The sequence below is a fragment of the Canis lupus genome, chromosome 18 (assembly GCF_048164855.1).
Source record: "Canis lupus baileyi chromosome 18, mCanLup2.hap1, whole genome shotgun sequence".
In the NCBI taxonomy this organism is placed as follows: Eukaryota; Metazoa; Chordata; class Mammalia; order Carnivora; family Canidae; genus Canis; species Canis lupus.
Genome location: NC_132855.1, coordinates 315,198 through 343,154, shown reverse-complemented (window position 1 = coordinate 343,154; position 27,957 = coordinate 315,198). Strand labels below are relative to the sequence as shown.

At 48.0% G+C, this 27,957-nt stretch overlaps 1 protein-coding gene across 2 annotated transcripts in view; it reads right to left on the bottom strand.

Annotated features, from left to right (window-relative positions):
* Positions 1 to 15,948: 15,948 nt before the first annotated feature.
* Positions 15,949 to 27,957, bottom strand: part of SLC13A1 (solute carrier family 13 member 1) — a 105,325-nt gene continuing 93,316 nt past the window's right edge. Inside the window, exon 16 of one of the 2 annotated variants that reach the window (XM_072783281.1) lies at positions 15,949 to 16,528. The gene's annotated coding sequence lies outside the window, so the exon portion shown is untranslated. Of the gene's footprint in view, positions 16,529 to 25,488; positions 26,306 to 27,957 lie in introns of those variants that run through there. The other variant, XM_072783280.1, reaches the window with a different exon arrangement.

Genomic DNA, 27,957 nt, shown 5'->3' with positions numbered 1-27,957 from the left:
TATGTCCCAGTTTTCTAAGTTGAATATTATTGTTGTTATAATAAAAAAAGAAGAAGAAATGTGTTTTTTAGAAATTTCGGTGATCTTAATCCATTGGTAATAAATATTTTTTAGAAGTAAGCTTTAATTATGTAAGCATGTAAATCATAGTTTCTAAGATGATAAAGCAGGGACAGATGGACAGACTTCAGCATTTTAATTCTGACCACCACAAATACTTTTTAAGCCTCTGGTTTTTCTTAGAAACATCTCAGACTAGGCAGCCTGGGTGGCTCAGCGGTTTAGCGCCGCCTTCAGCCCAGGGCGTGACCCTGGGGTCCCGGGATCGAGTCCCACGTCGGGCTCCCTGCGTGGAGCCTGCTTCTCCCTCTGCCTGGGTCTCTGCCTCTCTCTCTCTGTTTCTCAAATAAATAAATAAAATCTTTAAAAAAAAATAAACTCCTTGGACTTCTTATTTTTGTGATTTTAAAAAATTTTAATTTTATTATTACTTATTCCTTAAGCTTTTTACTTATGTAAAGTTTAGATGATTTATTTTTCCTGTGTGCCTACTTAAACTCCATTTATTATTTAAGGTCTTATTTATTTATATGACACAGAGAGAAAGCGGGTGAGAGCACAGGCTGGGGGAGCCAGGGAGAGGGAGAACCAGGCTTCTTGGTTATCTTGTCGTCATACCTTAGTTGTAGAATCACCGTATTTATTTTTCTTAATTGTAATTCCAGGGTAGCTAGGACAGTGGTAATTAGCTTCAGGTGTATAATATCGTGGTTCAACAAGGACAAATGTACTCTTGGGGCACCTGGGGGCTCAGTGGGTCAGGCATCTGCCTCTGGCTCAGGTCATGATCCCGGGGTCCTGGGATGGAGCCCCACATCCGGCTCCCTGCTCAGTGGGGAGCCTGCTTCTCCCTCTCCCTCCGCCCACCCCCCAGCTTGTGCTCACTCTCTCACTATATCTCTCAAATACATAAATAAAGTCTTTTTAAAAAAAGACGAGTGTACTCTTAGTCTCCTTCACCTACTTCACCCAACTGCCCACCTACCTCCTCTGTGATTACCACCTGCTTTATTTTTTATTTTTAAAGATTTATTATTTATTTATTATTATTTATTTATTCATGATAGACATAGAGAGAGTGAGAGGCAGAAACACAGGCAGAGGGAGAAGCAGGTTCCATGCCAGGAGCCCGATGCAAGACTCGATCCTGGGTCTCCAGGATCGCGCCCTGGGCCAAAGGCAGTCGCTAAACCGCTGAGCCACCCAGGGATCCCACCATCTGCTTTAAAACACATTGTTTAAAAATAAGAGCAAGCAATTACACACACAGAATTTCTGTGGCAAATCTTTGCATTGCCCCAGCGATTTTACTACATGAGGAGATGAATGCTCAGTTAGCCAAGGAGCTTGAGGAGTGATCAAAACCATCTATTCCTTGATTATACCAGCTAATAAATATTTGTATATTTAATACTTCCTTGTACCAAGACCTTAGAAATATACTGTAAGCATATGACACTCTTTTTTCTAGCATCCCCAGGTAGACTAATTTTAGTAACTGAGAGACACATAGGACATTTCTTCAGTCCTCCAGATGGTCAGCAACAGAGATTCAGCGATAGTCTTGGAAGTAATTTTCCCTGGAAGTGAGATGCATGATATCATTAGACAGTTGGGTGTTAGAGCTACAATGGCTGGGGGGTGACTTTCCGTGAGCGTGCAAGGGTTGCTTCTGTGGGAGCCCTGACAGTTCTCAGGAGTTAGCCCCAAGAAACAGGGACAAAAATGACTGGTTTAGTGCAGAATCACCTGAGAACATTCCTTTGGTGACTGTTTTTTAACATTCCAGTGACTTTAGCATTTCGTATTTGCGGATCTAAGAAGAGAGAATCATTTGTACCATGATAATAATAGAATAATATTAGTGGATATTGTGAAGGAGCCCTGCGTTGACTTCTGTGTCCTTAGATAAGTTCCTCAGCTCTCTGAGGTTTTCTCATCCCTTGATGGAAGGCAGGAGTTTTAAACGTGGCTTTTCCAATGTCTTATAGAGAAGGGAGCTAGAATTTCAACTGGATGCTCCTTTGACAATTAGGAAATGTTAAAAAAAAAAAAAAAACAAAAAACAGATGCTAAGGCTAGAAAGGAAGCAGGTAAATGTCTCGTATCAGGATTTGGGGAAATGTACCTAACAGAAGACAGAACAGAGAGGAAGCTTGGGATAAAATGCGTGCAGAGCCAGCACACAGTAGGTGTCCAGGGGGCCACGGTAAAAGCCCCCCTTTTTTTTCCTTGTGTGACTGCTTTATTCACATATCCTTTTTAAATTTATTTTTTATTGGTGTTCAATTTGCCACCATATAGAATAACACTCAGTGCTCATCCCATTAAGTGCTCCCCTCAGTGCCCACCACCCAGTCACCCCCAGCACCCACCCACCTCCCCTTCCACCACCCCTTGGTCATTTCCCAGAGTTAGGAGTCTCTCATGGTCTGTCTCCCTTTCTGATATTTCCCACTCATTTTTTCTCCTTTCCCCTTTATTCCCTTTCACTATTTTTTATATTCCCCAAATGAGACCATATAATGTTTGTCCTTCTCCGATTGACTTATTTCACTCAGCATAATACCCTCCAGTTCCATCCACGTCGAAGCAAATGGTGGGTATTTGTCGCTTCTAACGGCTGAGGAATATCCCACTGTATCCATAGACCACAGCTTCTCTATCCATCATCTGTCGATGGACACCGAGGCTCCTTCCACAGTGTGGCTACTGTGGACATTGCTGCTGTGAACATCGGGGTGCAGGTGTCCCGGCGTTTCACTGCATCTGTATCTTTGGGGTAAATCCCCAGCAGGGCAATTGCTGGGTCGTAGGGCAGGTCTATTTTTCACTCTTTGAGGAACCTCCACACAGTTTTCCAGAGCGGCTGCACCAGGTCACATTCCCACCAACAGTGCAGGAGGGTTCCCTTTTCTCCACATCCTCTCCAACATTTGTTGTTTCCTGCCTTGTTAATTTTCCCCATTCTCACTGGTGTGAGGTGGGATTTCATGGTGGTTTTGATTTGTATTTCCCTGATGGCCAGTGATGCAGAGCATTTCCTCATGTGCTTGTTAGCCATGTCTATGTCCCGTGAAATGTCTGTTCATGTCTTTCGACCATTTTGTGATTGGACTGTTTGTTTCTTTGGTGTTGAGTTTAATAAGTTCTTTATAGATCTTGGAAACTAGCCCTTGATCTGATACGTCATTTGCAAATATCCTCTCCCATTCTGTAGGATGTCTTTGAAGAACATAGGCAACCACCCGGTGGTGGAAGGACAGAGGGAAGAGGTGCTTAGAAGAAGAGGGCAAGGAATAGTTGGTTCCACCCAGAACAGGGGCTACTCAGGAAGGGAACAGGCTGCGTATACAGGTGGGATGCTCCCAGACACTGGCGTTTCAGAGGAATCTAGAGGATTTGAGATGTCATGAAAGAGATTTACGGATAGAGGGAAAGACTGGAATACCAGACTTTTCTCATTTTTAGAGTCTGCTTTTCAATGACAAATTTTCAGTTGTTTCTCAGAATAATAGTATTTCATGAATGAAGAGAAACAGACTTTAATTTTTCTGGGAATGCATAGAAAGACAGTCCGGGGAGTGGGACCAGATGGCCTCGTTTCAATCAGCCGTTTGATTCCTCCAAGGTGTGTGACTTCGACCAAGTCGCTTGAATCGTCTAACTTCCCACAGCCATGATGTCCACTAGCGACCTGGAGCCCAAGATGGTTGTGAAGGCGAATTAAACCCCCAGCGTGTGAAACCAGCCACACTGCAAGTTCTAGGCAACCGTTGACTTCGTGTTAGTATTATTCTACCTTCTTTTTTTTTTGCCCATGTGGTGGGACCTTCCTCCAATCTCACGACCTCTCTAAAAGGATTATTTATCCCTCTATTTTATTTATCCCTCTATTCAGTTTTACAATTGAAAACTGAGACTGAGTGCAGATTAAATTATTAGTGATATCTAAGCCCAGAATGGGACGCGTGTTTTCTTCTCAGCACAGAAATGAAGATGCTCTCTTCAGGCACAGGAGACCTTGCTCTGAGCTTCTTCTTTTCAACTTTCCGTGCATGAAGTTGGTGTTCAGAGTTCCCAGTGTCTGACGTGTAATTTAGTCTGCAAATGGGTGAAAGCAAGTCACGGAGCCAAAATTAGGAGTCATTCACCCTGGTGAAAGGGAGGGAGCGGCAGGTCCTGGGGGGCTCGGGCCCCCGCAGAGCAGTGGCGGGGGGGGGGGCTTGCCTACTCTGACGCTGCTTTTGTCACACTTTCAGCTGCCTCCCTCCCTCCCTCCGTCTTTTCGAAAGGTCATAGTTTCAATTTCTCCAGTGGGTGAAGGAAAAATTGCCTTTCATTAACTTCAGACGTTTTCCTCTACTTTTGTGAAGGCCTCAAAGTCTGAGAATGAAAGTAAGAGACACATTCGCGGTTTCCTGGCTGTCGGAAGCGGGAGAAGAAACTAGGAGGCAGGAGGAACAGAGGAGCCCAAAAAAGGTGACGCAAGTCCTGCCGAAAGTAGGAAAAACAATCTGAAAAGTCACCTGAGCTGCCAAGAATATTTATCACTTCAAAACCCGCAATCATTACTGTTAAGGGAAGACAGAAAGCCACGGGGTGTGAGGCCCCCAGCCCCCCGGGGTGCCAGCCGCGGGCAGTGGGCGAGCCCGGGGGTGGCACCGCGTACCCCTCACCTCTGAACCGCTGCGGCTCCCGGCCCATCCAATGTCCTTTCTCAGGACGTGAACACAACACGCACAACGGAGGTTAAGGAAAATAAAAGGCTTAAAGGTCTCCTGTGGGCTTATTTCCATAACATCGTCAGAGCCTTTTCCACTAAGTATTAACCTAAAGGGAAAGTGGGATGGTGATAGACAGGGGAGCGTGTGCGTCGCAAGAGGACACCTGCCGGAGGGAGCGGGGTGACTGGCGGGCGTGGTGAGCCCACGGCAGGGACGTCAGAAGCCCACCTGTTCAGGTAAAGTCCAGGCGCATAAGTGCTCTTTCATCGAAGGGCCAACGGCTCGGACAAGGGCTGCCAGGCGGGGTCTGGGGGGAGCCCAGGGCCCCACACTGGCGGCCTCGGGCCACGGTCACACCGGGAGCCACCTGCGAGGCCGACCGCGGCTGACAGGTACCGCAGGTGCAGGCGGGGGGAGCATCCGTGGGAGGAAGGCCCCCGAGCGCCCCGCGGGGGGTGGCCCTGCCCCCGGGTCCCGGCAGGTGGCCCCGGCTTCCCCAGGGGCCTCACCACAGTTGCCTCCCGGCCCCGGGCCCGGAGTGGCTGGTTGGGGTCGCTGGCCGGCCCGTGTGCCCTCGCCTCCGCCTGCACCTGCTGCCCCACGCCCGCCCCTGTGCCTCGCGCCGAGGGCCGTGCACCTGCTGCAGCCGCCCGGAGCCTTCTCCCCCGAAGGAAGACAAACGCCTTATTCGAAAGAGTTCTTGAGCCATTTTGGCCTCCACACTCCGGGCAGAGACACGGCCCTCACGTGTGAGCTTTTAAACCAGGTGGTTCTTGCACAGAAACAGAGGTTCAGCTTGGAGTTTGCTATTTTCACAAGTGACTTTCGCGGCTGAACACACTTATCACTGGACAGAGACCATGTCGGCTGGACGCGGGACCAACTCCCCCCACCCCGGGTCCAGCAGCTCAGCCTCGCGTGTGACAGGACGTGGATGCCCGGGTGGCCCCCGGACACGGCCCGTGCTCGCCAAACCAGAGAATAGCTAAACGTTCCTTACGGGGGCTCGGATGGAGTGTGCTCGGTCCGTCCCCCTCTTCCACGGACCGCACAGAGATACCAGAACGGCTCTAAGTTACATTCTTAGTGAATAACACAAAAATGTATGCTGCATTTGTCACAAACGGCAGAGCATTAGTGCTGTTTGTGAAGCCGCAACATTTGTCTAGAAAGATACACAAGAAGCCGGGGGGTGCTGACCAGAGAGGGAAAAAGAGATCAAGACCCACCTTTCACCGTTTAGGTGTCGGACCATTTGCGTGTCATACCAAATGCCTTCATCACCCATCAAACAAATAAACAGGAACATATCTCAAAAAAAAACATGTTCTTATTTCAAAAAGGATGGAATTCACGTGTCCATAACGAGATCTCGGCAACTCAGTTGTGCGGAGCTACATGGAGATTTTTTTTTTTTTTACATGGAGATTTTTATGGCAAAAGACTAAGGACACAAAGTCTATCTCTGAACAGTTCCTGACCAGGGGTCTAGACGCTGGTGTAAGTGTGAAGTACATGCTTTTTAGACATTTCGGATTTCCATAGCTTCACAAATCTACAAACCTGCAGCCCTGTGTATGGCCTTGTATTTATTCATAGACACACGGTTTCCTTTCCAAACCAATCACCTTCAGGTCAGTGACTTTTTTTTTTTTTTTTTTTTTAGTGACTTCATTTTTATTTTTATTTTTTTTTTAATGCATCAAAATACCTAACATAGTGTCTTACGTATGGCTAAAACTTGGAAATGCATTTCCTGATTGTGCAAGAAAAAGATTAGCCACGGAACTTAGCATCTCCCGTAATTCCTACCCCTGGCTGCGTGGAATCAAAATGTAGGAATTTATTTCAGCGCCTGCAGATAAAAACGTAGCATGGGCCACCTTCTTTAGCAATTGAGTGATCTTAGAGCGTTAGTAGCTCTTAACTGGATTTAACTGTGTGCTCCTCAAACAGACCTCTGGATATATTCATAAGACTATGAAATGAAGATGGAATTGTTGCCTTTGAGGTTTATAATGACAGTGATGTAGAAGCAACTCGTAGAAGCGGGTACGGGATACGACCACACACGCGCCGCCTGCTGCTCCTTCAAGCTCCGCTTCCTTCTGTGAACTCACCTGTCTTAATGTCCTGTCACTGCCCTGCATCCTGTGTAGCTTTTCTTTTTTTTTTTTAAGTGATTCACCGGAAATTCGGAAAGGTCTCCATAAAGGTTACGCGAAGGAAGGAATGTATAGGAGCTCGGGTCATGGCCTCGGGGTTGCGGGTTTGAGTCCAGGTAGGGCTCCATCTCCGCACAGATTCAGGGTGAGATTCCCTCGGGGCCCCTGACCCAAGGGTCGCCTGCCATCTGGTTTGGGAAGGGGACCGTGTGTATTCAAGCAGATACAAGGGGGGCCCTGCGCTGTGTCCCTTGTACATCCTGTGACTTGAGGTTCAGACGGGCCTGGAGGAATTGATCTTCTGAGGGACTCAGTGGCCCGAGGCATTTGCTCAGGCCTGGACGGGACAGGGAAGGAGGTTCGCAGGGAAGGAAGCCAGAGGCAGGGGCGGAGGGGACCGAGGGGAGATCTTATTTATTTATTTACGTGAGAGGGAGGCAGCATGTGCACAAAGGTGAGGGCAAGGGGCCGGGAGAGGGGAGGGAACCTCAAGCAGGCGCTGCACCCAGCTCGGGGCTCTGCCCGGCTCGATCCCATGACCCTGGGACCATGACCCAAGCCAAAAGCAAGAGTCGGAGCTCGACCGCTGAGCCCCCCGGGGCACCCCTTCCCTAGAGCTTTCTTAATGACATTTCCTTTCCAAACAGTATTGTAGGAACAGGGTACATAACACACGCAAAATGTGTGCTCACGGGGCCCGACGGCACCGGCAAGGCCTCTGCTGGCCTCCAGGCCGTGAGCGGCCGAGCCTTGGAGGCGCCCACGTCCCTGCAGATGTGCAGCTGCCGGGGGTGGCCGCTCGCGTGTCCGTGATGTCAGCCCCTCGTCGTAGAGCAGCTGCAGGGCCGGACTCGAGGCCCCCCCACCCCGGGCATCCACCTTGGCCCCACGCGCGTCACAGCTCACGGAGCACGGGGCAAAGTCTCAGGAGGCTGAGCAGTGGACGAGCCCAGTGTGGGGCCCCGGTCGCCCTCGCTTCCTGGGGGGGGTGCTCCCCCCGACAGGGGCCGCCTGGGCACAGCCTGGCAGTTTGCTGCCCAAGGCCTCTCCCTTTCAGGGAGCGGGACCAACCCCGGGCCTTGCAGGCCTCCCTGGTCCGGGTGCACCTGCTGCAGGGGGTTTCGGGGGCATCTGCTCTCCGCTGCAGAGTTCTGGCTGCTTACGTCACGGGGGACCGGAGTCACCGCCTGAACGAGCGACTTCATCTTACTCTGCATCGTTCAGGGGTCGACTGCACCATAATATGCCAAAACCATTTTTTTTTCGGAATCAAAAAACATTAGACTGTTGTCCTGGCACGGAATCCAGATGGGCTCACTCGTGTGCAGTCAGGTCATGAAGAAGCATCATCTCCGCTATGAAACTTCATGGTATTTTCCTACTAAGAGTATTTTTGGGTTCACAGATGTAGTGATAAGAGATCCCGAGGTTTCTTGAGGTTCTTCTCATTAAAAAATCCTGCCCCTAGAACGCACGCGCACACAATCCACAAAATGGGAATATGTAGCATTTATGATCTATGATGCGTTCTTGGGGAAACTCCTTTTGATAATGAGAAAGGAGTGTCTTCTTTTTAAAAAAAAGATTTATTTATTTATTCATGATAGATATAGAGAGAGAAAGAGAGAGGCAGAGACCCAGGCAGAGGGAGAAGCAGGCTCCATGCAGGGAGCCCGACGGGGGACTCGAATCCAGGACTCCGGGGTCACAACCTGGGCCAAAGGCAGGCGCCAAACCACTGAGCCACCCAGGGATCCTGTAGGAGTGTCTTTCAAAGCAATCCTGTATTTTTTTTTTTTTTTAAAGTTTTTTTATTTATTTATGATAGTCACACAGAGAGAGAGAGAAAGAGAGGCAGAGACACAGGCAGAGGGAGAAGCAGGCTCCATGCACCGGGAACCCGACGTGGGATTCGATCCCGGGTCTCCAGGATCGTGCCCTGGGCCAAAGGCAGGCGCTAAACCGCTGCGCCACCCAGGGATCCCAGCAATCCTGTATTTTTAAAATATTTTTACTTATTTAACCATCAGGTATTCAGTTCGCTTGAATCATCAAAAACCTTATTTCAGACGACAACTGACATTTTCTCATATTAAAAAAAATAATAAATCCTTGAGTTGACAGACATTCAGCAGTAGGAGGGAAGGCCCGAGCTGACAGCTGCTCCCTGGCACGGGCTTTTAATTACAGAGTCAGCACGCAAGCTCCAGAAGCCCCGGGAGCGGAGCGAGCGCTGACTGGCAGCCCGGCCGCGGGGAGAAGCGAACGGGAAGGGGGGCAGCTACCGGCTTTCGGGGGGAGCGTGAGGAGCGCGCATCTGCTCCAGGGCCAGGAGCCTCGGCGTCCTCTAGGGAAGACAAAGACCGTCGTTGCATCCGTGTAGCTTTATCAGAAAATAAATGGTTTCCCATAATTAAAATTTTGTGATGCTGAGGTTTAGAATTTTTTTTTTTTTAGGTTTAGAATTTATTCAGTAACTTTTAAGCTTTTCAGATATTTAAGTCAAGTCTTCTCAACGTATGTCAGGCACTTTCTCGTCCTGTTAAGTACAATATCCTGAATAGAATGGAAAGTTCTCTCGTGCAGCCGGAGTGATAAATCGCAATTCTTTCAATTTTACTGCGGATGCGGAGAGACCCCATTTTTTCCAGCTCTGGGTTTTATATCAGCTCTTCTTGCTCAGCGTCAGCTTCTGGCTCAACAGCCGAATTGTCCTTTCTAAGAGGTTGTTTAATGTCACCTAGGGGCACAGATGACCAAGTTTGTTAAATTAAAAAATAAAAAATAAATCATTTCTTCATCATTGTAAATCAATGGGCTTTTATCTGAGGCCCCAAAGAAGACTTCTTTTCCTGTGGATTTTCCTGTGCATTCAAGCATTTTATTATTGCCATTTTTCTAATCAATTCACAAATGATTTTCAGAGCATCTGTTATGCCAGCGGTGGGAGAGTTTGCCAGAAATGTGTCCTTTGAGTGAGCAAAAGGCCACTGAAGTCCGCCACTGGTGGGGGGATGGGGTGGGCTGTGGGTCTCCGCGTTCTTGCCCAGGCCTTCACGCGTCCACACATCTCCGGCTTTTTCAGACCTTCCGTCTTCTGAATCAGCAGAAGGAGGGGACGTGACCTCTCTGGCCTTTCGATCTTGGGGTCAGAAGTGTAGGTCTCCTGTGGGGCCGCCCGTTATGGCCCCGGCCCCAGACAGCACAAGGGCCACGGGCCAGGCCCCACGGCACCAGGTAGCGGCCCGCAGCTCCGCGTGAAGGTGACACGGTTCTTCCGCAGTTTCTCTGTGCCCTTGGTCTCCCCCCGTATGCTTGCTGGAGAATGAAGGGTGAGCCCCATGTAGGAGAATCTACGGGGAGGGGCGCCTGGGTGGCTCAGTCGGTGAAGCGTCCCACGCTTGCTTTTACCTCCCGTCGTGACCTCAGGGTCACCAGATCGGAGCCCACATTGGGCCCACATCCAGCGGGGAGTCTGCTGGGGACCCTCTCCGTGTCTCTCTGCCCCTCCTGCTCTCTTTCTCTCTCTAAAATAAATAAAACAATATTTAAAAAGAAAAAAAAAGGAAATCTATAGGGATAGCAAACAGGAAAGTAGGTCGGGGTCTTTGCACCATTGGCTGGTCTTCAATCCTTTGTGGGTAAGGATGTACACTAATGCACAGACTCCTGGTCCTACAGTTTCTCCTGACCCATCAATTGTCCCCGTCAGGGAAAATCAGTCGTTCAGATCTTGGCTCCTTTTAGAAGCCTCACTCCAGTTCAATTAAATTAAAATCTGTAGGCTCTTCCATTATTAATACAAAAAAAAAAATTAGATCTTCCCAGGCAACTCTACCGTACGGCAGCGAGTTCAGTTGATTTAAAACACACGATGAATAGACTTTGCTTCTTCAAAGTCCTGTTCCAAACAGGCATTTGCTATTTTAGCCAATCTGAGTTCTTTTTTTCTTTTTAAAGATTTTGTTTATTTATTCATGAGAGACAGAGAGAGAGAGAGAGAGACACAGGCAGAGGGAGAAGCAGGCCCCGTGCAGGGAGCCCAACGCGGGACTCGATCCCGGGACCTGGGGTCACGCCCCGGGCTGCAGGTGGCGCTAACCGTTGAGCCACCCAGGGATCCTCGCCAATCTGATTTCTGGGACAATGTCACTTAAACAGAAAGTTGGAACAAATATGATTTAAAACAATCTTTGGAAAATTTGTAAGTCAAAGGCAACATATCAGAGACAGCTTTTCTCAAATTAGCTAATCACAGAGTAAATCACAGGTGTGAACCGAGTGTGTCATATTTTGACCCATCAATAATGGCTATTAATTATAGCCTTATATTTTACTATTGAAAAATGGCCATTTAAATGCCACTTGTGAATGATGCATTTTTGGCAGTCTCTCTGTACATGATCTAAGGGTGCAGGGAGTTCACAGCCTATCTTGAATTATGCATCCAATTGAAAAAAAACTTTTGCTAGAAAAATTCAGGAATAGAAAAGATATTGTGCTAGGCACCAAAGATGTTTGCTCTGAAAAGAAAAATAGGTGAGCTAGTTTCTGCTTATTTGGATTTTTTTCTTTACCAAGTCTTTATATAATTAAAAGGACGATTTATAAAAAAAAAAAAAAAAGAGGAAATAAGAAAGTTATATTCCTTCCTTTTGACTAATCTGGCAACTTTAAATGAAAGTGATACAACTTCCTCCTTAAGCTTGCCTGGAGTTCCTTAAAGAATAACATTTTAAAACCCTTGGAATTGAGAGCAAATCACTTTCTAGCTTCTTTAAAGAAATCTAGACCATATCCTTAAATTGAAGAAAATTACATTGTAAAGCATCATCATTATTTTCAGGATAGTTTCTTTCTTTCTCTTTTCACACATTCTAGAAGGTACAGATTCAATTCAGAAAGGTCCCGACTGGGGTATTCCCCTGAGTCATCGGCCCAAACTCTTCTGAAAGCCCCACGGTCACCTCATCTGTGGGTGGTGATAGGTGGGAGCTGACGGGGTGTGTGTGTGTGTGTGTGTGTGTGTGTGCAGGTCAGGGAGCTGAGGTGCCCCCGAGCCAGGTGCAGGTATGGGCGTGGAGGGGTGCAGGTCGGGGAGGTGAGGTGCCCCTGGGGCAGGTGCAGGTGCCCTGGGAACCCCCCGTCCTTGCTTCCGGTGCGGGCCCGCAGCCTTGTAGAAGGGCAGGGCCAGGCCTGCGTGCTGGGTGAGGGAGGCCCCCGCCCCCGAGGGGACCCCACACGCAGCAGCTCTCCCGTCCTCAGCGTGTCCCGGAGGAGTACAAGCGATCTTCAAGGTAACAGGTTTATTTACTCGGTCTTTTGTCTCCCTGAACATCAGCAAGGTGAGAGCTCTGACAGGGATGCAGTATTTCGAGGTGCCAGTGAGGCAGGGGCGCCGCTCGTGGAGTCCATCTCCGAGTCTGGGGAGATGCAACTGAAGGGATAACAAAGTAGCTCAAGGTAATAACAGCTGCGATGGAAGTGTGCGAACGGAGCAGGTGGGCGAGGTGGGCCCAGACACCCATGGCATTCACGGCCCGTCCTTTCCTCCAGCTCCTCCTCCGCGCGTGTCCACGCGTGTCCGCGGGGAGCAGGGCGGGGAGGCCGCAGCGCCCAGGGCTTCCCTTCCCGCTGCTTCTGGAGCGGGGCCGGGCCGCGGCGGGCAGGGTGGGCCGCAGGCCGCGGGCAGCATCAGCCAAGGAAACGCACCTGCGAGAGGTGAGCCCCTTCCAGCTCCTCTCTGCTCCCAGACAATAGCGCGGTTGGAGACCCACGGAGGGTCACGCACAGAAAATCGTTCCTCGAGCCCCGTGGGGACAGGGGTTCCAGGGCCGAGGGCGGGCCTGGGCTGTCGCTCAGAAGCAGCTCATGGCCTTCCAGGCGCTGGCTTGAGACCAATCCCAGATGCGGTCAGTGTTATTTATGTGACATCTTCCGGGCACCTAGAGAACGTAAAGTATGTTCCGGAAGCAGGTGGTAAACAAGCTTCTCCACTTCCAAACAAAAACAAACCAGAAGTGCCCGGGGTGGGAGCTGGGGAGGGTTGGGGGGAGGAATGAGAATCAAGGTCCTTGATTCTTGGTGAGAAAGCTCACCCTGTGACCGTGGAAGCGGGCACGAACCAGCCGTTCCGTCACCGCACGTCGTTAAACGCAAGAAAAGGGTCTAAGGCTTTCTCTCCGGCGCCGAGCACGAAGCGAGCACGTGGACAGTAATTGCTGCTCCTCGGGTCACTTGGGCCGTAGCGTAACTTGATGTCACTTGAAAATCAGTTTTGTGTTTTTTTTAATTTATTTTTTATTTTTTTTATTTTTTTTCAGTTTTGTGTTTTGATCACAATAGTCAGAACACACCGGGGAGCGTCCTGACACCGCATGGTCTTCAGCTATTGGGTGGAGACGCGACTCCCGACGAGGCCACCGGGGCCGCCCCTTCTCGTGCTGCTAGAATAAGGTATTTTCCACCCGATTTCATTCCGTGGAGGTCGCCCGGTGAGGGACGCTGTAGGTCGGCCGTGAGCCGAGCGCCCCCGCCCCGGCCTGGACAGCCTGCCCCCTGGGGCGCTCCTGGGCCCCTCCTCTCGGAGCACCTGCTCGAGGGGGCATCACGTTGCTCCTCTGGCCTCGAGGCCGAAGCCCTGGGGCAGCCCTGGCGGTGGTGCGGGCACCTGCGTGTCCGGGAGCAGGAGGTGGCCCCCGTGGGCCGGGCCGCGGCTTCTGTCGGGGCAGCTCCCGGGGACCCCCGGAGGGCCACGGCCACCGACTCGGGAGGGCTGGGCCAGCCCTGGGGCTCCCCCGCCTCGAGTCCCCGCTGCGTCCTTCGCCCGTTGCGAGCGCCCTGCATGGACCCCCCTCCTCTCGTGTGACATGACTGGTGGGGTGGCCGCGCCGACGTGGGGACACAGGCCCAGGCCCCTCCTGCCGCCTCCATTACCCAGTGTGACCACAGGGGCCTTGGCAGAGGCGGGGATGGGCCTGGACGAGGGAGGAGCTTATCTGCTGCAGTGACAGGTCTCTACCCTTCGTCCACTCGATCTGAACAAAAACCACAGAAGAAAGCCCCCGGTGCATTCCACGGCGTGGGGACTCTCCACCGCCGTGGCTTTACCGCCCCTGGCGCTACCGATTCATCGTGTTGGGGACGTCGCCGGCTGGAGCAGCGGGTGTCGACAGCCTGGGTTGCCCACCGGGTCCCTGTGCACCTGGAGGGAGCGGCCCGGACGCACGGAGCCCCCGAGGCCAGGCCGCAGCCACAGCGAGGGACGCTGCCAGCCCCGGGGCTCTCTGTCCCCGAGCCGGCCGCCCCGGCCTGGAGGTCGTGCCCTTACACCTGCCAGGGGACAGCGGGTGGCCGTCCGTGATGAACGAGCTCCAGGGGATCCTTCAGAACTAAGGGGTTAGGGAGACGCTAAATACAGCATGACTGAAGCTTCTTTTTCTTGAGCTCTTGGTCTCACTGCTTGTCTCACAAACCGTCCCAGCAGGTATGACCCAAGCAGTGAAGACGGAGGCCGTGGAGGCCGTGGAGGCCGTGGAGGCCGTGGAGGTGCGTGGCAACGGCGTGGGGCGAGCAGCGGGGCTGACAGCAGCGCAGGGGAAAGCAGACGGCACAGGGGCCCTCGCCCTCCTCACCTGGCTAGGCTGGGCTCTGACACACGGCTCCGCGCGTGACACGTCAGACGGCTCTGGGACGTAGCTAGCAGGCGGCCTGCAGCCCTGGAGCCCCCGTGAGTGGCCCAGTTAGAGGCCGACCCCCTGCTGTGAGCCGGTCCGGGCAGTGAGACACGACAGGCTGCTGCTTGGGACAAAATCCAACTCTGACGCCCGAAGAAAAGGGTTTTCTCTGAATCAATAGCAAGTCAGGCCCAGACCCTGGCCCAGGCCGACTTCCTTCCGAGGAGCTCCAGCCGTCGGGGGGACGGTCCAGGGCGCCTGCAGCTCCCGGCTGCTCACAGGCTCTCTTTAAAGAGCTGCTCGGGCACTGAGGGGGGCACTTGCTGGGATGAGCACTGGGTGCTATTCTGTATGTTGGCAAATTGAACACCAATAAAAAATAAATATATTTTAGAAAAAAAGAAAAAATAAAGGACAATGCTTTTACATTAAAAATAAATAAATAAAGCAGGAAAACAAACAAAAAAATAAAGAGCTGCTCAGAAGCACTTGCTTCGCCTTTGGGAGGGTCCTCGGACCCCCGAGCCTGACCTCACGCGGACTCCGCCTGACGCCTGCACTGCTTGCAGCTCCGAGGCCTCACACCACTTCAGGGTCTCGGAGCAAGTTCCTCCCTGGAGGCCCACGGACCGGACACCTTCCTGCAGGGCCGCCCCACAGAGGCGAGGGTGGAAGGTCGGGGCGCGCAGGCATCTCCTGCGGGGTCTCTCTCAACCTCCTTCTGAATCACCGTTTCCACAAGGCCAAGCTTTAGCTTCCTGGTGCAGAAGCCCAGCCCCAGCGCATGTTTCCAGGGAAGGGGGAGCACGGAGCTTCCTCTGCTCGGGTTGCTGCCGAGGGAAGTCTCCAGCTGCCAAGGAGCCCACTAAGCGCTCACAGAAGCCCTAAGAACCCCACATTGTCAACCCGTCGGGTTTTAGACTCCCATCTAATAAGCATTAGAGGGAGGCCCGGGTGGCTCAGTGCTTGAGCATCTGCCTTTGCCGCAGGGCATGATCCTGGAGACCCGGGATCGAGTCCCACATCAGGATCCCTGCATGGAGCCTGCTTCTCCCTCTGCCTCTGCCTCTGCCTCTCTCTCTCTGTCTCTCATGAATAAATACATAAAATCTAAAAAAAAATAAATAAACATTAGAGAAAATGTCTTCAAAACACTGTTTGATTGATGATACTCTATGCTCTCGAACTCTCGGTCATTTAGAAAACATTTTCACAAGCATTATCGCAGTCTATGGATCTCGTGATTACCACCCACCCCTCCATTCTTATATTTATTCATCAATAATTTTGAGTCATTTTAAACCACCAGATAGACCTGTATGAGCTACATAGTAACACATTTATTTCTGAATTGAGGAAATTGAAGGTGAGGTTGATTAAATGACTAGCTCAGCATCATAAGAGAGTAAATCCAGGGGGTGCACAGAGTCAGGCAAATCCAGTACCGTCCTCATGACTTTCAGAGTTGAAAAACAGTTTGCTCGAGCAGAGCAGATGACTAAGACCAGTGACTATTGCTGCTGAGATAAGTTTGAGCTTCAAGCATTTTTCTTCTTCTTCTTCTTCTTCTTCTTCTTCTTCTTCTTCTTCTTCTTCTTCTTCTTCTTCTTCTTCTTCTTCTTCTTCTTTCTTCTTCTTCTTCTTCTTCTTCTTCTTCTTCTTCTTCTTCTTCTTCTTCTTCTTCTTCTTCTTCTTCTTCTTCTTCTTCTTCTTCTTCTTCTTCTTCTTCTTCTTCTTCTTCTTCTTCTTCTTTTCTTCTTCTTCTTCTTCTTCTTCTTCTTCTTCTTCTTCTTCTTCTTCTTCTTCTCCTTCTTCTTCTTCTTCTCCTGATCCACATAGGCGGGAAGTCTAGCTCAGGAACCAGAAAAACATTCATTGTGATATCTATGTTCCATCATTTCTAGAAGGAGAAGAAGTAGAAGAGAGAGTCTATCAATCTCCAGCTCCCGATGATAGAGATTAACGATGATGGTACATTAATGGGTCTAAAATTACATAATCACTCTTCTTTGATTTGTACATGCCTGGAATGTTAGCCTTAGATGACACTTGTGCTGATATTTGTGAAATGTGTTTCTCTGAGAAGCTCGCGACGTTAGAAAACTAGCCATCTTCCTAATTTTTATGTCACCGTGGTAAGGAAGCCGTGGTACCTGAGATGAGTTGGACAATGTCAGAAAAACTGTGAGACATAAACTGATTCAAATACGTTTGAATTTAGTCAGAGTATCAGTTAACATGGTGGTGCTAATTTTAGAACTTTATTAATTCTTGATTATATTGTGTTAATTCTGGGTTCACCTTATTATCCCTTTAGAGACTGTGACCGTGTTCCAGAAGGGAATAGTCGCAATCAACTTTTCTCCTAGTATTTCTGTAGGGCCCGCAGGAAGCACGGCACATGTATTGGTCAGGACACACTAGGCCATGCCCGGGCAACCTATTAGCGGTGAATTCCAGCAGTTAAAGACCATAAAGGTTTATTTCTGTGTCAGGGCCAGGCAGAGGCGGGCTCTGCTCCACAGAATCACTCGAGGATCCTGGTTAAGGGAGGCGCAGACAACTCAGCGTCAGGTCTCAGGGTTTGCTGTAGGAGGCGTAGAGAGCCTGAGGACCGCCTCGACCTGGAAGCGACCCGGTCATTTCCATTCACATTCCTTTAGCCAAGACCAGTCCCACTGGCCTGCCTAATTGCAAGAACTCCTAGGAAATCCAGTTTCCCTTATGCTCAAGGGCAGGAGAACTGCATGTACAGTATTTGTCTCAGCAAGTCTGCGAAACTCACAACACGTTGATGGGATCTGAGAGTAGAGAAGACAAAAAGGTGTGTAAACCTGTTGTCTAAATAAAAGAAAATACAGCTGGCTACTTGACACAGGGTATAATTCCTTTTAGTTCAAAGTATATGTCTCTCAAGCCATCTTCCTTCATATTGTTGATCATAATAAAGAATTTTTTAAAGGATTTCATGACATACTGTATTACTCAGAGTTTTCTAGAGAAACAGAACCAATAGGGTGTGTGTGTGTGAGTGTGTGTGTGTGCGGAAAGATACCTATTTTAAGGAATTGACTCATATGATTATTGAGGCTGGCAAATCTGAAACCTGCAGGGTGGGATGGCAGGCAGGAGATCCAGGAAGAGCCAATGCCGCACTTCAAGGACACAGGCCATCTGCCGCAGAATAATTCCCTCTTGCTAGGAGGTCAGCCTAGAGTTCTCAGGAATTCACCTGATGAGGCCCATCCACCGTAAGGAGGGTAATGAGCTTTATTCTAAATTACTGTTTTAAATGCTGATCTCACCCAAAGCAATGATTATCACAGAATTATCCAGAAAAATGTTTGACCACATACTTGGCACCGTGGCTCAACGTAGTTGACACTTAAAGTCAATCATCACACACTCGGAAGTATGATCCCACCAGCTGGGGGAGCAAGGAGGTTGGACTTGCCCTCATGACCAGTGCCTTCAGCATGAAATACTCTTTTCTAGCCACTTACAGATTTATAATTCCCTAAGAATCACTGTGTTTAGTAATAATCCCTTCAGAATTACTGAAGATCACTTTACTTTCAAATATTAAGCTTACAAATCAAGTCTAAAACCTAATGGCATTGCTTATCCTCATTAGTTCAGTAAATTCCTTTTTTTTAAAGATATTATTTCTTCATTCATGATAGACATAGAGAGAGAGAGAGAGAGAGAGAGAGAGGCAGAGACACAGGCAGAGGAAGAAGCAGGCTCCATGCAGGGAGCCTGACATGGGACTCAATCCCGGGTCTCCAGGGTCAAGCCCTGGGCCGAAGGCAGGCGCTAAACCGCTGGGCCATCCAGGGATCCCAGTTCAGTAAATTCCTTTACAGCATCTGCTCTTTTCAGATTCTTAATCACTAAACCATTACAATCTTTTATAAAAGCTTTCCTTAGATTTTTTTTCTTCAAGTATGAAAATATTTCTACCCACCCAGATCAAGTTTTTAAATGTGTATTAAAATCAGACTCCTTTTCTATGTTAAGAATTAGGTAATTAGAGTTCAACAGCATGTTGAAAAGTAGGAAGTGTATTGTTGCCTGAAGAAAAGTCATCCAAACCACCATGAGATCCCACCTCACACCGGTGAGAATGGGGAAAATTAACAAGGCAGGAAACCACAAATGTTGGAGAGGATGTGGAGAAAGGGGAACCCTCCTGCACTGTGGGTGGGAATGTGACCTGGTGCAGCCTCTCTGGGAAACTGTGTGGAGGTTCCTCAAAGAGTGAAAAATAGACCTGCCCTACGACCCAGCAATTGCACTGTTGGGGATTTACCCCAAAGATACAGATGCAGGGAAACGCCGGGACACCTGCACCCCGATGTTCACAGCAGCAATGTCCACAGTAGCCACACTGTGGAGGGAGCCTCAGTGTCCATTGACAGATGATGGATAAAGGAGATGTGGTCTCTGTACACAATGGAATATTCCTCAGCCATTAGAAATGGCAAATACCCACCATGTGCTTCGACGTGGATGGACCTGGAGGGTATGATGCTGAGTGAAGTAAGTCAGTCGGAGAAGGACAAACATTATATGGTCTCATTTGGGGAATATAAAAAATAGTGAAAGGGAATAGAGGGGGAGAAGAAATGAGTGGGAAATATCAGAAAGGGAGACAGAACATGAGAGACTCCTAACTCTGGGAAACGAACTAGGGGTAGTGGAAGGGGAGGTGGGCGGGGGGTGGGGGTGAATGGGTGACGGGCACTGAGGGGGGCACTTGATGGGATGAGCACTGGCTGTTATTCTATATGTTGGAAAATTGAACGCCAATAAAAAATAAATTTATAAAAAAAAAGAAAAAAAAAGAAAAGTCATCCAACTTTCATAAGCAGAAGAAAGGAAGAAACTATCAACTATCACATAATAGCTGAAACAGAGGACTTCATGGAACATGTTTTTCAAGAGTTTTCCTTTTTTAAGGAGCACTGGTAAGGCGCTTAATCTGTGTCTCTGAATTAACAAAGCCAGTGGAATCGTGGTGTCACCTATTTGTGGAGCACCGGGTGAGGATTAACACGATCTTGTTGGTAAATCGCTCGGAGAATCTCAGCTGAAGGCAGTGGGTGAGAAAGTGGTCAGCTAAGCGCCGATTACAATACGCTCACATATGTGCAAATAAGTACACACACTTCTGATGTACACTTGTGTGTAGGGTGCGTCATGACGGCTTCTACGTGTTCCTGTGTCGTCTGGAACAGGGTTCTCAACCTTCGCACTAGTGACATTTTGGGTCAGACAATCTGTTGTGGGGACTGCCCTGGGAATCTCTGGTCTCTACTCACTAGATGCCAGGGGCACCCCTCACTTCAGCTGTGACAACCAAAAAATGTCTCCGGACATCATCCAATGTCCCTTGGAGGGCAGAAATCACTTCTGGTCTAGAACCACTGACATAGAGACTAAGGTAGAACTAATGGCGGGAAGTTAAAATATGAGAAAATTCATAAATTAGGCTAAAAGGGAGCTTTTAAATTAAAAAGAGAATGAAACAGTTTTTATTCAAAGTGATAGCTCAAAGGAGACTTTTTTTTTTTTTAACTTGCTACTCTGGCCCCACAAATTTATACTGGAAGAAAAAAAGGACAAAAATAATGAAGATGATTTTGAATAAAATTGGCAGGAGAATTGCCCTTTCGATTAATTATTATATTAATTAAGGCAGAATTTTTTTTCCAGGAGGGCAAAAACTAAGTTTTTATTTGCGTGAAGGAATGTGCAATTATACATGCAAATTTTGAAATGTCTAGTATGAAAATTAGGAATTTCAACACATTGAACTCTGCAAAGACATTTACATTTAAATATAAATCCACTTACTAGTTAGGTAGTAAACAAAATTGTACATGTCTAAGCACAAATACTTTATATAAATATCCTAAATGTTGAAAAGATAGGTGATTATACGGACACACATATGCAACCACTACATACCAACAAGTAATTAGACCATATATTCTGAATTTTTTTCCTCCAAATACCTAAGTGGTATTTTTATAGAATTTTTATGTTAAAAAAGTCACTACTTAACAGTCAAGACCTTAAAAATAAACATTTTATGTATATTTGTTTGAACATTTAATGTTCATTTTAATAGCCTGAGTTCTTTTTTCTTTATTTTTTTAATACCCCAAATTCTTAAGTAGTTATCTAGGGAATTGTTTTTTGAGATTTATTATTTTTTTAATAAATTTATTTTTTATTGGTGTTCAATTTGCCAACATATAGAATAACACCCAGTGCTCATCCCGTCAAGTGCCCCCCTCAGTGCCTGTCACCCAGTCACCCTCACCCCCCGCCCTCCTCCCCTTCCACCACCCCTAGTTTGTTTCCCAGACTTAGGAGTCTCTCATGTTCTGTCTCCCTTTCTGATATTTCCCACTCATTTTTTCTAATGAAGGCAGAATGTTATTGAAACAGGACTAGACAAATGGTCCAATGGAACATGATAAAGAACCTAGAAATATACACAAACACAAGATGCCCCTTAACCTTTGTAGGGTCTCGGGCAAGAGTGCAAACGAAAACCCATATGCCATTTAATCAAGCTAGCAAACAATGAAGCGAAATATGTTTTATCTTTTCATTTTGATATATGCACATTTATATGTGGAATGCAAGATCTGAATTTATAATTCTTGGATTCCTGGAGTTCTGTCTCAGGATGTGGTGCTATGGGAGGAGTAGACTTCAGCTCCAGCTCCCGAGTCTCAGCCTAACCCTGTTCTCTTTCCATCCCCGAGGGTCTCATGCGCACCTGTGTGTGGACGCCGGGACCGTGGCCTGCACATCCAGGCTCCTGCCGTGGACAGCACAGCCCCCATGCTTACTGCGGTGTGGTCTGCCCTTGGGGGGGCTCGCTGCAGCCACACCAGTGCACCCACAGTTGTCTGGGCATAAGATTCTGGGATCCCGGGGGTCTATCGCTGGCTAGGTCTAAAGCTGGGACTCGGGCTCCGGGTGGGTAAGTCTCTTGCGTCGCCGTCTCCTCTCTGCATGAGAAGGTCTGTGCCTGGAGGGGAACAACAGCAGACCCCCTGAAGCACGGGGCCTAAGCTGGAGGCTCCCCCTTCTAGAAGTCTGTGGTGGCATCGCACAACCGTACATGGAAATCTTTTATATGGCAGAGTCTTTCAAACTAGTGGGGTAAAATAGGGGCATTCAACAACCAGTTTTAGAATAGTTGGTCATGTATATAGAAAAAATTAAGTTGTATCTTGTCCTTATAGCAGCACAAAATAAATTCAAAGCTGTATCAAATACCAAAATATTAGAAGGAAAGCTTTAAAGCGTTTTCTTTTTCTTTTCTTCTTCTTTTTAATATAAGAAAATGACGACAGTCCCAGAGAAAGTATCATGTGGAGCCACAGGGGAAAGTCAGACAGATGCAACATAAAATCTATCATCACAGGTTCATAATTGATATCCTGGTGAGAAGTTTAAAAGAATATTTAGTTGCTCTGTAAACATTCACCAGAATACAGTTTAGGGCCTCAATTCAAAGATCTTAATTTGTTTTAATGACCAACAGTAACCGTGATGGGCACCCTGCTGAGGCAGGATTGCTGGTCTCCCTTCCTCCTCAGACTTAGTTCCTATGTCAGGCTAATAAGCTACACAAGCACCAAGAAGGTACGAAACGTTGTATTACTCACATAATGAAGCTTTCTGAGGAGAGCAGGGCAGGCACCCAAGCAGATCAAAATACCTAGAGGCCCAGTCTAATCATGAGAAAAAAAAAAAAAAACATTAGAAAAACCCCAATAGAAATATCAGAAAGGGAGACTGAACATGAGAGACTCCTAACTCTGGGAAACAAACTAGGGGTGGTGGAAGGGGAGGAGGGCAGGGGGTGGGGGTGACTGGATGACGGGCACTGAGGGGGGCACTTGACGGGATGAGCACTGGGTGTTATTCTATATGTTGGCAAATTGAACACCAATAAAAAATAAATTTATATAAAAAATAAAATAAAATAATAAAATAAATAAAATAAAATAAAATAAAATAAAATAAATAAAATAAAATAAAATAAAATAAAATAAAATAAAATAAAAAAACCCCAGTAGAGTGGCATTCTACAAACTACCTGACCAGGACCTCTCAACATCGTCAAGATTGTTAAAACAAAGAGTGTCCGAGAAATTGTTGGGAGAGCCTAAGGAGATATGACACCTGAAGGTGGTCTTATCCTGGAGCAGAAAAAGGACATTAGGTAAAACTAAGAAAACAGGATTAAAGAAAGTACTTTATTTAATAATAATGTTCCAATATTGGTTTCTTAATTCCAATATATCTTACCAATTAAGATGTCAATAATAGGGGAAATTGGGTGCAAGACATAAATATTATACTGTCTTTGCAACTTTCTGTAAATCTAAAATTATCTGAAAAAATCTTATTTAAAATTTATATTAAAACTTTATTTTTTAAAAAATAGAACCAATAGGTCAATGAAAGAGATGAAAATGCTAGCACGGGGATTATTCTAATGTGGCACGTGAGAAGATAGTCTTGCCAATCGCCTGGGAAAATATTAGACTTCTCAACTTATATTACCAGGGCAATAGGTTTATTCATACTGAAAGCCTTAACATAGATGCTTATTCTCAGTGTTTACCAAAATACATTTTAAATGGGTTAAAAACAAATGTGAAAAGCAAAACAAATATTTTAAAAGAAACTGTAGAAAATAACTTTCTAACTGGAGAAGAGAAGGCTCTTCTTAAATAAGATACGTATAGAATAAAAAAGAAAAGAGACATTAGTTTGATAAAAACTTAATGAGGATTAAAAGCTAATTTGATGAGGGTTTAAACCTAAACACTTCTATTAAAAAAAAACAAAATAAACAAAGGCAAAAGACAATCGTTTATCAGGACGATTGGACACGGCTGCAAGTGTCAAAGGATTATAAACAAGAAGGTACAAGGAGATGGTAGTTTGACGAACAGAAGCCCAACAGCTCAACAGAAACATAAATGGGAAAACATGAAGAAGCAATTCAGAGAAGAAATTAAAAATATTCTCATTATCAATCAGGGAAATGCAGACTTAAATCATCAAATACTGATTATCTGTTCACCAAGTGGGCCGAGATTATAGGAAAGTTGCAAATATCAATTGTTGGGGAAAAAAAATGAGGGTAAGTGAAAATGGTCGGTCATCCCGGTGGGAGCGGAGTGTGGCTACTGTCAGGGGTCACCTGGCGGCTGGGGGCTCTCACTCCCTAGCACCGTGAGCCCAGGCACTGCGGCATCCCCAGGTGCCCCAGCGCGGGTTCCCCCAGAAGTGCCACGTGGGCTCCTCGTGCACAGACGTTCTCTGCTGCCTTTGGGAACTCAGGGAACAGGCATGTCATCGTGTGTCGTATTATGAATATATATTAAGGGAAACACATATATGGACGAAGCACGAACATAAGACAAAACTTAGAGTGAGACTGTCATTCCAGGTCGACCTCCCACTCTCACATCCTTGAATCTGCTGGGATCGCATCCCCCCAGTGGTGTGTGGCGGACGGCGATGGAGACAGGGCCTGGGGCTGGGCGTCAGCCCCCCCGGGGGTCCCAGTATCGGGGACAGTGTCGCTGCGCAAGGCTGGTGGCTGTGCTGTCGCCGCCGCAGCTCCAAAGGCCTCAGGCCACTTGGTCACGGCCACGACACCCGTTCCCGAACCCAGCACTATCCGTGTCACTTCTGCTCAGGGAAAGCGGATTTCTTTTCTTTTCTTTTCTTTTTTCTTTTCTTTTTTCTTTTCTTTTTTCTTTTCTTTTCTTTTCTTTTCTTTTCTTTTCTTTTCTTTTCTTTTCTTTTTTCTTCTTTTCTTTTCTTTTCTTTTCTTTTCTTTTCTTTTCAGATTTATTTATTTATTCAGAGAGAGAGAGAGAGAGAGGGAGAGAGAGAGGCAGAGACCCAGGCAGAGGGAGAAGCAGGCTCCATGCAGGGAGCCCAACACGGGACTCGATCCCGGAACCCTGGGGTCACGCCCTGAGCCAGAGGTGGTGCTAAACCGCTGAGCCCCCCAGGAATCCCCAGGAAAAAGGATTGTATTTGCTTTTGTCCACATGGGATCTTAGACCTCGTGTTGCTAGGACAGCCTCCCTGCTCCCCACCATCATGTCTCCTGCAGATTAGGAGTAAGACAGGTGTCACCCCGGGTCCGGGCAACAGGTGCTGGTGGCTGCCCCAGGTCCCTGTGTCCCCCAGGTCCCTCCCCAGGGATGCTCTGGCCCCGCACCCCCAGGCCCCTTCCCCAGGGATGCTCCAGCCCCGCACCCCCAGGCCCCCTCCCCAGGGATGCTCTGGCCCCGCACCCCCAGGCCTCCCCAGGGATGCTCTGGCCCCACACCCCCAGGGCCTTTGTGGCTGGAGGCCACGCTTGGGGCTCCTGGGGGGCTGCTCCGGGCACTGCTGCCAGGCCGGTGGGTGCCTGCAGCGACCACAGGCAGCAAGCAGCACCCCGGGATGGGCGGCGTCCAGGCCCAATGAGGGCCGCCTGTCTGCACGTCTGTCCCGCCTGAGTCCGGGGGCCTCCCTCCCGGGCCCCCCTGGCTTTGCAGCGCCCAGACCCGCGGCCAGCAGATGGGGCAGGCCTGGCGCAGCCTCAGCAGGTGGCCGTGGGGGGGGGGGCTCAGCCCCAGGAAGACACAGGTCAGGTGCTCCCCGCGGCGGCTGGGGGGCCGTGCAGGTACTGCCCCTCATCTATGTGAACCCCGCCGAACACCGCGGGATAAGTGTGCAAAGGCAGTGAGCAAGGCTTTAGAAAATAGCACCAAACGAATGAAGAAGGGAAAAAATAACAACAACAACAAAATCCTGTGAGGATCATTTAGAATCTTCTATTGTCACCGGCGAGATTTTAGGCGTATAATTCCAAATAATGAATTATGTCCGGCTGCCTTTGCGTGTTTTTGCACAGGCACGCGGGTGCTGACCCAACCTGCCTGGCGGCGCCGGCTGCACCCTAACGGGAAGGGCAGGAGGGAAATGCTGAGGACGCGTCCCCCACTGATCCTGCTGCCGCTAAATCAGAGTTAAACTAATTTTCCACCTTTAACAAAGCGGTGAGGCGACAGGGAATGGGCCCAGTGTAGGAAGCCCTAAGTGCCCTTAGGGCTGCTGCCCTGAATGTGAGTGGGAGCCCGAGAGCTGCGGGGCAGGCCTGTGCCCAGGAGGACGCTGGCCCTGTCGTGGGAGCCGGGCCCAGGCCAGCCCCGAGTGCCCGCTGTCCCCCGCTACTGGGGAAGGGGTGGGGAGCAACCCTGGCCCCCAAGTCCTCAGGGCCAGTGCCCGACACCGGGGGTGTCTGGGGCCCGGGACACACAGTGGGAGCAGCCGGGGCTCCACTGCTCTTCTCTGTGTGCAGCCAGTGTTCTTCGAGCAGCGCCTGGGCCCGGTCGCAAAAGGGTGACGGCCTAACCTGACTAGGAGCAGAGATCCAAGTCAGGAAAGCGGTGACACGGGCTGCGTCCCACAGGAACGGGGGAGACGGCAGCTTCTCCCACGGTGCACAAGTGACAGGAGCAGGACGGATTACAGTGAATCACTGGGCATCGTGTGGAATCCACAGGCACGGCAGCTCACGGAACAGGTGCTTGTTCTGACCACGACGTCACAACATAAAATCCACGGGGACCTATGAGGAGAAGGCTGGAATCTTATGAAAGCACACACAGCAGGATCTCAACAGCCGTAGCACAGAGGAAAATGCACAGGGCATACGAGCACAAATCGCTCCGTAGAGACATGCTGACAGCACTGAGATGCTACTGGAAGCAACTTATGGAACATACGTAACAAACACACCAGCATGACTTACAATTCACGCCGTATGATCATTTATTAAAGATGTTTTTAAAACGTGTAACGCTTGAGGTTATTTTGAACTATCTTTATATTATTAGCTACTAATTTTATTACATTGTGGTCACAGAACATTGTCTCAAATTGATTTGTTGTGATGTACTGAGAGGTTTTGTGAAATAGTTCATGATCAACCAATTTGTAAAAAAAAATATAATGGAGAGATGGGCTCAGTTACAGATATAATAGACAAAATAATAGGATCATATCGAAAACTTTATTCTGATAATACTGAAAACTGAGGTGAAAGTCATTCATAATAAACTTTTTAAAGTCCGAATTGATTTATTACATCAAGGCAGAATCAAATCTATTTACCCCCAAGAGTCTAGTTGGGCAGAGGGATGGAGAGATGGACAGATCCGTGATAAAGCAAGTAGAGTAAAATGTTAGTGGTACAATCTAGGTAGTAGATACGGGGACCTTCACTAAAACTCATTCGACTTTGCTATATCTGAACTTTTACAGTAAAATTTTGTGGGAAAATTCTAGATACTTATGTAGTCAATTTCTCTCGACTCTTGGAAGAAAGATAGTCTATAGCAAACAGAAATGACTTCAGGGAATAGAAAAAGTGGGAAAGATATTTAACTCACATGATGAGTATCATAACTTTGATAAGGAAATTGGACAAAGACAAAGAAAGAAAAACTATAAACTAATATTATAGATGAGATTGCTGCAAAACATAAGAAAATAGCTTTATGACATTGGGGCACAGGGATGGGTTTCCTAAATGAGTGCATAGAGTATACCCATAAGGGCAAAAAGGGCAGAAACCACAAAATGCTAAAGAAAACAACTCATAAGTTTTACTACATTAAAATTAACAAATTGGTTCAAAGATAATCCATCATGAAAAACAACAACAACAACCTGCCAACCAGCATGAAGACTGTTATTTAAAATATAAATTAGGGATCCCTGGGTGGCGCAGCGGTTTGGTGCCTGCCTTTGGCCCAGGGCACGATCCTGGAGACCCGGGATTGAATCCCACGTTGGGCTCCCGGTGCATGGAGCCTGCTTCTCCCTCTGCCTATGTCTCTGCCTCTCTCTCTCTCTCTCTGTGTGACTATCATAAATGGAAAAAAAATTAAAATATAAATTTAAAAAAAAGAATTACTATGAATCAATAAAAAGAAATAGCAGAACATTAGGGAAACCCAATTTATAGACACTTCAAAGAACATGAAATTCTGAGGGCTGGCTAATAAATATATGGAAAAATGGTCAACCTCAAAACATATTAGAAAAATGGTAAAACAATATCAAGACAGAATTCCTATGAGAATGGCGAGAATTGAAATGTCTAATAACAAACGTTGAAAAGGATGTGGGCAAGTGAGAACTCCTGTACGTTGTGGGCAAGTGAGAACTCCTGTGCGTCACTGCCGGGAGGATAGATGCGAATGGTCACTCCTGAAA